We start from the raw sequence: 9,030 nt of genomic DNA, 5'->3' as shown, positions 1-9,030 counted from the left end.
TTCTGGGGAGAAGTAACCAGACTTGTGGGTGTATGTTCACCTTTTATAAAGAAATTTTATCTGAGAAAGAATTCTCTTGTTTCTCCTTGTCTATAATATGTGAACCAAATATAACTGTGATTCATGTATTAAATATGCATTTATTTCATTTACTTCTAGGGTAAACAGAGACATAAAACTTCTCATGCTTCGGGGCAGTCTTGACTTAGGCATTGAACTCTGTTAGGAGATTTGTTCTCTTTTTATTTGAACAGTCTTTGGGCACGAAATTATGAGGCCGCTAAGGGTGGAAAAAAAAGTTTTCAGGTTGGTGAATCTCTTCTGCATTTAAAGAAAAACATTTACCACCAATGTAATTTCACAGAGATCCTGGTAGAAATGACATTCCTACTGGGCCATTTGATGTTCTCATTGTAAAATAAGTTTTTAACTTTTTCCTTCCTCAGACATGTTAGATCCAATATACTAGCAAGTACCAATACTGTTTACAATAAAATATCATGCTCTAAGATAATTGTTCTATATTACCAGAATATTATTTTAGTACTACTTATGAGGTTGAAATATTGGAAAACATAGTTTCCCAGCAACTACTCTTCATGTGAAGTTGAAAACTGAATTCCGTATTAATAATTGTGGCTCTGGGAGTGGTTACACGAGATTTTTCTTTTTGTTTATTTTTGCTTTCCATGTTTTAATGTTATCTATGATTTTAAAGAAAGCATCACTTTCATTAGATAAAATATGCTTTTAAAAATGATGAGATTTGTACTAGAAGCTTGGAAAACTGGGGTTGCATCCTTCTCAAGCCTGAATCAGCATGATTAAATAGCTTGCCCTTTCTGGGTCTCAGCTATCTTATCTGAATGTGGTTATGGTCATCTCTGTTCTGCTTATTTACTCCTAAAGGTTTTTGGTGAGAATCAGACTAAGAGGTAAAGTAAAAACAGTTTACTACTCATAAAATTCTGTGCGAACATGAGGCTTCTGCTGATACTGAGATTATAATGATGAAAAATAAGGCAAGAGAGGGAAGTTTTATCATGACCGTAGATATTAACCCTTTGGGTCATGAGGTTAATGTTAGATTATTTTAGATTATGATATTACGCATTCCTTTCTTCTGGAAACAATTTTTGTGTGTGTTCCCTGAAGATCAGATGTCAAAAACTGGCAAGCAGCATGTGTTTGGTTGACCCACCCAGAGTTAGCCTATGTAGTATATTTTAAAATGTGAAACTCACTTCCTCAGCCAAAGGGTGGAAGAAAGAAACATGGGAAAAGGGTGAGAAAATGATTCTTTATAGTTCTCCATCCTTTCAGCTGAGAAAGTACTTGTTCTTTTTTTACTAAGTCTTCTGGTTATGTCTGGACTTGAACACTCATTGGCAGGACCTGCCTGGCCCATGTAGGCACTGAGTTTGAAACCTTGTTGTAGATGTGTAAAATCAAGTGGTCTTTACTGCTAGTTCTTTTTTTTTTTTTTCAGAGCAATTACTGAGATTCTATAGGGTACTGACCTCTTCAGTGACCATCAGAGTGTTGCTGATGACTCAGTAGGCTCCTCTTGTCTCTTAATTAAGAAGTCACTGTATTTATTTGTTTAATATGTAGACTTGAGGACTCTATCAAAAAACTAGAATATAGCATGTGAAAGCATTTCTGACAGTGACTATCCAATGAAACATAGCTTTCAAGCTGCTTTTCTCTTGGAAAATGATCACATTTCTTTCTTTCTTTTTTTCTTCCTGAGAAAAAGTCTCACTCTGTTGCCCAGGCTGGAGTGCAGTGGTGCCAGTGCAACCTCCAACATGTGGGCTCAAGTGATCCTCCAGCCTCAGTCTCCCAAGTAGCTGGGACTGCAGGTGCACACCACAATGCCTGGCTAATTTTTTTTTTTTAATTTTGTGTAGAGACGGAGTCTTGCTATGTCGTCCAGGCTGGCCTTAAACTCCTGGGCTCAAGTTATTCGTCTGCCTCAGCCTCCCAAAGTGCTGGAATTACAGGCATGAGCCACTGCACCTGGCTATGCTTCATCTTGAATGAGTCAGAGATGGTGATTTTGTCTACTCTGATGACAAAATAGTTCTATTCTTCATCTTGGATTCAGTACTAGTGTGTGAAATAACTTTGTTAACTCTTGGATGACTTGTTTAGCAAAATGCTAAGAAGGTGACAGAAATGTAACTTGAGACTAATGTCCAGGCTTTAAAAGATAGGTGGAAGCGTGCAGTGCTGGGTCCTATGGATTCAAAGAATAACACACGATCTCAGCCTTCACAGAAAGTATAATAATGCAGAAAAGAATTTCTGATGAGTAATTGGAGGGAGAACTCTTCAGAGCAAAGAAACTATCCTAAATTCCTGATGTGATTTATCAGTATTTATCTCAAATATATAAAAAATCGAAATCCTTCACTGCTTTGATAACCTTTTGAAAACATATTACTTTAAAAACTTTCTTGTTTTGAAAGAATATACTTACTTTTTGAAAGAAAAAAAGAATCTACTTGAAATACATTTCTTGGAATGTATCATTTCTACACTGAATGGACATATCTGGTCTTGTATATACTATGTCTCACTTTCTTCTGTGTGCCATAATTCCATGCATGCACCACGATTTACAACAGCAACTGAGGTAAAATTGAGTTTTTCTACAGTAAAATCATAGAGTCATTAATAGTTGTATGTGCGCTTATGAAAATGAGGCACCAGAAAGTTAATAAATGTGTACCCACAGTTCCCTCTTTACATATAATTGAACAGTTGGAAGATAATTTCAATAGGAAAGTAAGTTATCGGGTAGTTTTGGGTTTGTATTTCTCCCTTTAATTGGTTTTCTGCTATTTCTAAAAGATTACATAATATAGAGCTTCTTACCTTCTATCTTAGAGAAAATTATCCAGTAAAAGAGTACAAAAGGCTAAAAGATGTGTTTACTTTTTCAGTGTAATTATGGTTTTTCCAGGTAGTTTTTTGCTTACAAGGGTAATGTTCTTTGGTTTTGTTTACATGAAAGAACCATGAGTTTCCAGCAGGAAATGAAAGTAGGCTGTTATTTCTAAATGCTGAAAAATGTTTTTGTTTTCTTGGTGGAAGTGAGAGATTGAGGGGGCCAGAAGACTTGTTTAATTTTGTAAGTCTGTATTTGAATTTTTTGGTAGTTGATAGAGAAAAGTAAACTTTAAGAAACCATTTTTATTTATCTGTTGAATAGATAGTTGGTTCTCCATATCTGTGGGTTCTGCATCCATGAATTCAACCAACCTCAGATTTAAAATACTTTGGGAAAAAAATTCCACATAGTTCCAAAAAGCAAAACTCGAATTTGCCATGCACTGAGTACTTTGTTGAATCCACTTGAATGAAGTGATATGTAGGCATTATATTAGGTAATGTAAGTAATCTGGAGATGATTTATAGTAGACAGGAGGATGTGCCTAGGTTTTATGCCAATGCTATGCCATTTTATATAAGGGACTTGAGCATCTGTGAATTTCATTATCTGAGTGGGATTCTAGAACCAACCCACCAAGGATACTGAATGAAAACTCTATAGAATTGAAGGTTTTATTGAAAAACTAGCATTTGGGAATGTGACAGTATTTCTGACAATTACCCAAGGAAGTAGCTTTCAAGCTATTTGTATCTCTAATCCTCTCTTAAAAGTTCCAATAAAATATTTTTTTTTTTTGTTAAGATTTTCCATGAATATTAGTTGGAAAGATAGCTGATGATAAAAAGGCAGGGAGTTTGAGACCAGCTTTGGCCAATGTGGCAAAAACCCATCTCTACTAAAAAAAAAATACAAAACTTGGGCAGGGAGCGGTGGCTCTCATCTGTAATTTCAGTACTTTGGGAGGCCAAGGCAGATCATGAGGTCAGGAGTTCAAGACCAGTTTGGCCAACATAGTAAAACCCCATCCCTACTAAAAATACAAAAAAACTAGCTGGGTATGGTGGTGTGCACCTGTAGTCCCAGCTACTCCAGAGGCTGAGGCAGGAGAATCACTTGAACCCAGGAGGTGGAGGTTTCAGTGAGCCGTCATGCCACTGCACTCCAGCCTGGGCGAGAGAGCGAGACTCTATCTCAAAATAATAATTAGGCAAGAAAATAGTCCTCTTTTAAAAAATTGAGACAAAATTTGCATACTATAAAATTCACCATTTTAAAGTCTAGTATATTGACAAGTGTGTACAATCATTATCACAATCTAATTCCAAAGCATTTTCATCACTCTAGGAAGAAACCCCATGTCCTTTAGAAATCACTCATATCGTTCTCCCCCCAGGCTCAGGCAGCTACTAATCTACTATCTGCCTCTATGGATGTGCCTATCTGGACAGTTCATATAAATGGAATCATGCTATGTGATCTTTTGTGTCTGGCTTCTTTCACTTAGTGTAATGTTGTTTTTGTTTTTTTATTTTTTTGAGACAGGGTCTTACTCTGTTATCCAGGCTGGAGTGCAGTGGCACCATCTAGGCTCACTGCAGCCTCAACCACTGCGACTCAAACAATTCTACCACCTCAGCCTCCCAAGTAGCTGGGACTACAGATACAGGCCATTACCTCTAACTAATTCTTTGTATTTTTACACTTGATCTTAGCCAAAAGGCCAAGAAGCGATTCTTTGTATTTTTTAAAGAGACAGGGTCTCACTATGTTGCCAAGGCTGGTCTCAAACTTCATGTGCCTTGGCCTCGAAAAATGCTGAGATTACAGGTGTGAGCCACCAGACTTGGGTGGAACATAATGTTTTCAAGGTTTAAAACTGTTGCTTCTTTTAATTCTCTTAACAATACCCTGTGAAACAATGGCAAACCAATTTTACCATGGAGAAAATGGAAACATATATTAACTTGCTCTTGGGCACAAAAATCACACCTGCATTCAACAAACATATAAGGGACACCTATGCTTGACAGAACTATTCTGCAAAGTGAGGTTCTGGCATTTAGAAAGTGGTAATATCACAAATAAATGGACATCCAATATAATTTTAAATAGTAATAAGTATAATAAAGAAAAATAAAGCAAAATTAGGTAGATAGGAAATGTCAAGGGTATTACTTTAGATGATGGGGGAGTCAGGGAAGGTCTCTCTGAGGAGGTAACATTTGAAGTGAGACCTGAATAGAGGAAGGGAGTAGGTCATGAAGAAATCATTTCAGGCAGAGGAAACAGCAGATGCAAAGGCCTTGAGGCAGGATTGCGTTTAGTGAGCAAGGAGGAAGCTAGCGTGAATGGATGGCTGTGAGAAAAGAGGGGTGAGGAGAGCTGTAGAGGGGGCCAGATATTTGGCCTTGGTTAGGGGCAGGGGCAGCCCTATTGTAACAGGGCAGCAAGGACGTGGCAGAGTATCAGAGTACAGATAAAGAGGGCTGGTAGAGCTGGTGGTAGAAGGATGAGGAAACTATCTTCTGTTTGTGATCTCAGTGTAACAAGAAGAAAAGAGGTAACTGAGAGTGAGGAGAGGGTGGTGGTGTCAGAAAGTTGAGAGGAGAGTGAATGGACCAGGGATATTTGGTAGAGTTATCTAGCAACACCTGGGGACTGTTTGTGATGTGACTTTCTCCAGCCACATTAAGCCTTCCAAATGCCAATGCAGAGTACGAAGGAAAATTAGTTTTAACCAGGGTTGAGGTTTTGCCAAGTGAGCAGGACAATAGGAAAGAGACAATAGGCTGGGTGCAGTGGCTCATGCCTGTAATTCCAACACTTTGGGAGGGAGAAGAGGGATGATCGCTTGAGGCTAGGAGTTTGAGACCGATTTGGGCTATACAGCAAGACCCCATCTCTCCAAAAAAAGATAAAACAAAGAATTATATTAAGAGGGACAGCAGAGCATGGTGATAATGCAAGCAAATCATTCTACAAGGACCATGCAATCTCGACAGAGAAAGCAGGGAGGAAAGGACAGAAGGGGATTGATAGAGACTACAGGCTAGTGGAATCAAAGCATTAATGGAGTCTGACTGCCAGAGGAAGTAAGCTAGAAAATAGAAAGTGGTACTTTGAGAGGTTGTAGTTGTTGGTTATGAAAAAGTCTAATGTAAGACTCTAGGACTGTGCGGCTGAGGTGGGTGGAGGTTAAGATTATTAGAGAAAATAAGCTCAAGAAAATAAGAGACCAGGGTATTGGATGGACCCTTTTTGTGAATAATGAAATCACCAAGAGGATGACAAGAAAAATGGTGAAGAAAAGGAAATAATAAGGGATACACTAGAATGAATGGAGGGAAGTTAGTGGATAACTACAAAAAGCAGATGACTATAAACAGCAAAAAGCAGGGGTATTGTTTAATATCACATATTTCAAAAGAGCTGCAGATTTTTAGAAAGGGGGAATAATGGTCTGGAATTAGCAAAGATGAGCAAGAGTTCATTTCCATAATCAGTGGCTTTGGGGTATACGACCGATAAAGTTAGGGTTTAAACTAGTTCTGATTTCCAGTTATTTCCATTATACAACCTCAGGTCTGGATTGGAATTATAGTTCTTGGCCATAGATTTCAATATTCTCTTACCATCTCTGCATTTGGCTGCCCTCAAAGTTGTAGTGCTTTAAACAGTTGCCAGGATCTATTATAAAAATCTGATTCATGTTAAGATTTTAAAAATATATTCTGGAAAATTTCAAACATGTACAGAAACAGAGATACTAGTCTAACAATCCCCCATGTAGCCATCACCCAATTTCAACACATATCAGGCCAAAACTCATTCTCATTCTTCCATATCCTCAGTCTCCTTCCTTTGCAATTACTTTGAAAATAATCCCTGGCTTTATATCATTTCATCTATATTTCAATATTTACCTCTAAAAGATAAAGAGCTATTTTTTTAAAAATCACATCTATAATTACAATAATTCTTCAGTATCAAATATCTAGTCAGTGTTCAAATCTCCCTGATTGGCTTATAATTTTTTCTAAACAGATGTTTGTTCAGATCAGACTCCAAATAAAGTCAATTCACTACAATTGGTAAATATGTCAAAGAAACTGGGGCCTTTGTGCTGTAGCTTCCAACAGTTTGGATTTTGTTGACTGCATCCCCACGGTGTTATTTAACATGCTTCTTTGTTTTCTATAATTCCTGGAAATTGGTAATCAAATCTTGAGGTTGGTCAGACACAGGTTTTATTTTTCTAAGAACTCTAACATGAATAAAATAATAAGTGGTAGTGTATACTTGATCAGAGGCTGTATGTCAGGTTGTCTGTTTCTGTGATGTTAGAAGCCACTGGTGATTTTTGCTTAGATCCATTATTTCCAAATGGCGACACTGTATCAATTTTTCTTCATTTATTAGATTGACAACTTGGAAACAGAGCAACTTTCTTTCATGAAGTGATTTGTTACCCTGAAGTCCAATGAGGTCATATAGGAAAGGCAGCCTACACTTTCCCTTTTCTCACCTCCTATTTACTTTTGAAATAGGCTTATCTGAGTGCTTCTGTGGTTGTAAGGGGATGTGTATATTTTGTCTTTAATGTATTCAATTGTAGCTTGTCCTACGTTTAAAACCAGACTACATTTCAGGATGCACTTTTGCATTGTGGTTTAATATGAATAGATTTATTATTAAATGGGAATATAGGATTTAGTTCTAACACTCTTGAGTTGGACTATACTGAGAAGCATTCAAATGTTTAACAAGCAGCTTCCCAATGTTCAGCTGCATTTCACAAAAGCTCATAAACTATTAAACTCTTTTTTGAAAGGTGACCAACTAAATAATTTATAAAAACAAAGATTCAAGGCAATGCAAGCATTATTACATCATTTGTCTAGTCTCTTTTTCTATTCAAGGAAATATGGAGTGTAGTGTCTACAGAATCAGACAGATGGGATTTGAATTCCTCTTTACTTATTTCGATGAGCTTGAGCAAGTTACTCTATATATCCCAAATATATTAATATAATAAGAGAATTTGGAATATCAGTGAATATTCTAAAGCATACATTTCTAAAACATCAGAAAATAAATGTGCATTTAACAAAAGTCTCTTTTTTCCTATTTTGTTTTTGTTTGTATTTTCAGACAGTGTTGCTCTGTCACCCAGGCTACAGTGCAGTGGCACCATCTTGGCTCACTGCAAACTCCATCTCCTGGACTCAAAGGATTCTCATGCCTTAGCCTCCTAAGTAGCTAGGATTACAGGCGTGAGCCACCATGCCCAACTAATTTTTGTATTTTTAGTAGAGATAGGGTTTCCATGTTGGCCAAGCTGGTCTTGAACTCCTGGCTTCAAGTGATCTGTCCGCCTCAGCCTCCCAAAGTGCTGGGATTACAGGTGTGAGCCACCACACCCAGCCTATCTTTTTCATTGCTTTGGTTGGGGGTGGGGATGAGTTAAGGAATATTGAAAATTGCCAGATATTATTAATTATGAAATAGTAAAAATTGCTCTATTGAGAACATGCCATCGTTGATTCTCAGTGCAGTGTTAGTGTGGTCAGCTTTAGGCTAAAGTATATTTTACTCCATATAAACGGAGTTGCATGGCAGACCAGAAAGGTCTACTCCAGGGGATCCCTGTAAGGCAGTTTAGGGAGAGAATACTAGACAAATGGTAGAGCTAAATTTGTCTTTAGTTCCACTAAGAGTATAATGGAAGACTGAACACCAGTGAGGCAGAAACACACTCTAAATTGACTAGCAAATAACCATAACATACCTAAACATTTCCCTTCTATTACTGTTAAAGGTAGCCCTCTGCCTCAACTTGCCCTGCTTTTTTCCCCTTTCTCCCAGATTGAGTCAGTGCTACTCCATCCCTAGTTTGGCTCCCTGCCTTACTGGAGCCCTGTTATCCCATAGTTGTTATATCTTTTGTGACAGCGCCAACACATAGTTGTTAATTCATGGGGCATCAAAATGATTTCCAAGTCACTGAGAAACAAGTATAAACACTGAAAAATGATTCCCATCCCCTAATTTTCATGGGAATCTATGGATTAGAAAGATAGAAAAATTGAGGTAAGTGGGAGAATAAGATACAAATTGTTAAAAAAGAT

The sequence above is a fragment of the Aotus nancymaae genome, unplaced genomic scaffold (genome assembly GCF_030222135.1).
Source record: "Aotus nancymaae isolate 86718 unplaced genomic scaffold, 86718_ANA_hifiasm-v0.15.2.pri h1tg000007l, whole genome shotgun sequence".
NCBI classification, from domain to species: domain Eukaryota; kingdom Metazoa; phylum Chordata; class Mammalia; order Primates; family Aotidae; genus Aotus; species Aotus nancymaae.
Note: the sequence above shows the minus strand (reverse complement) of the source record.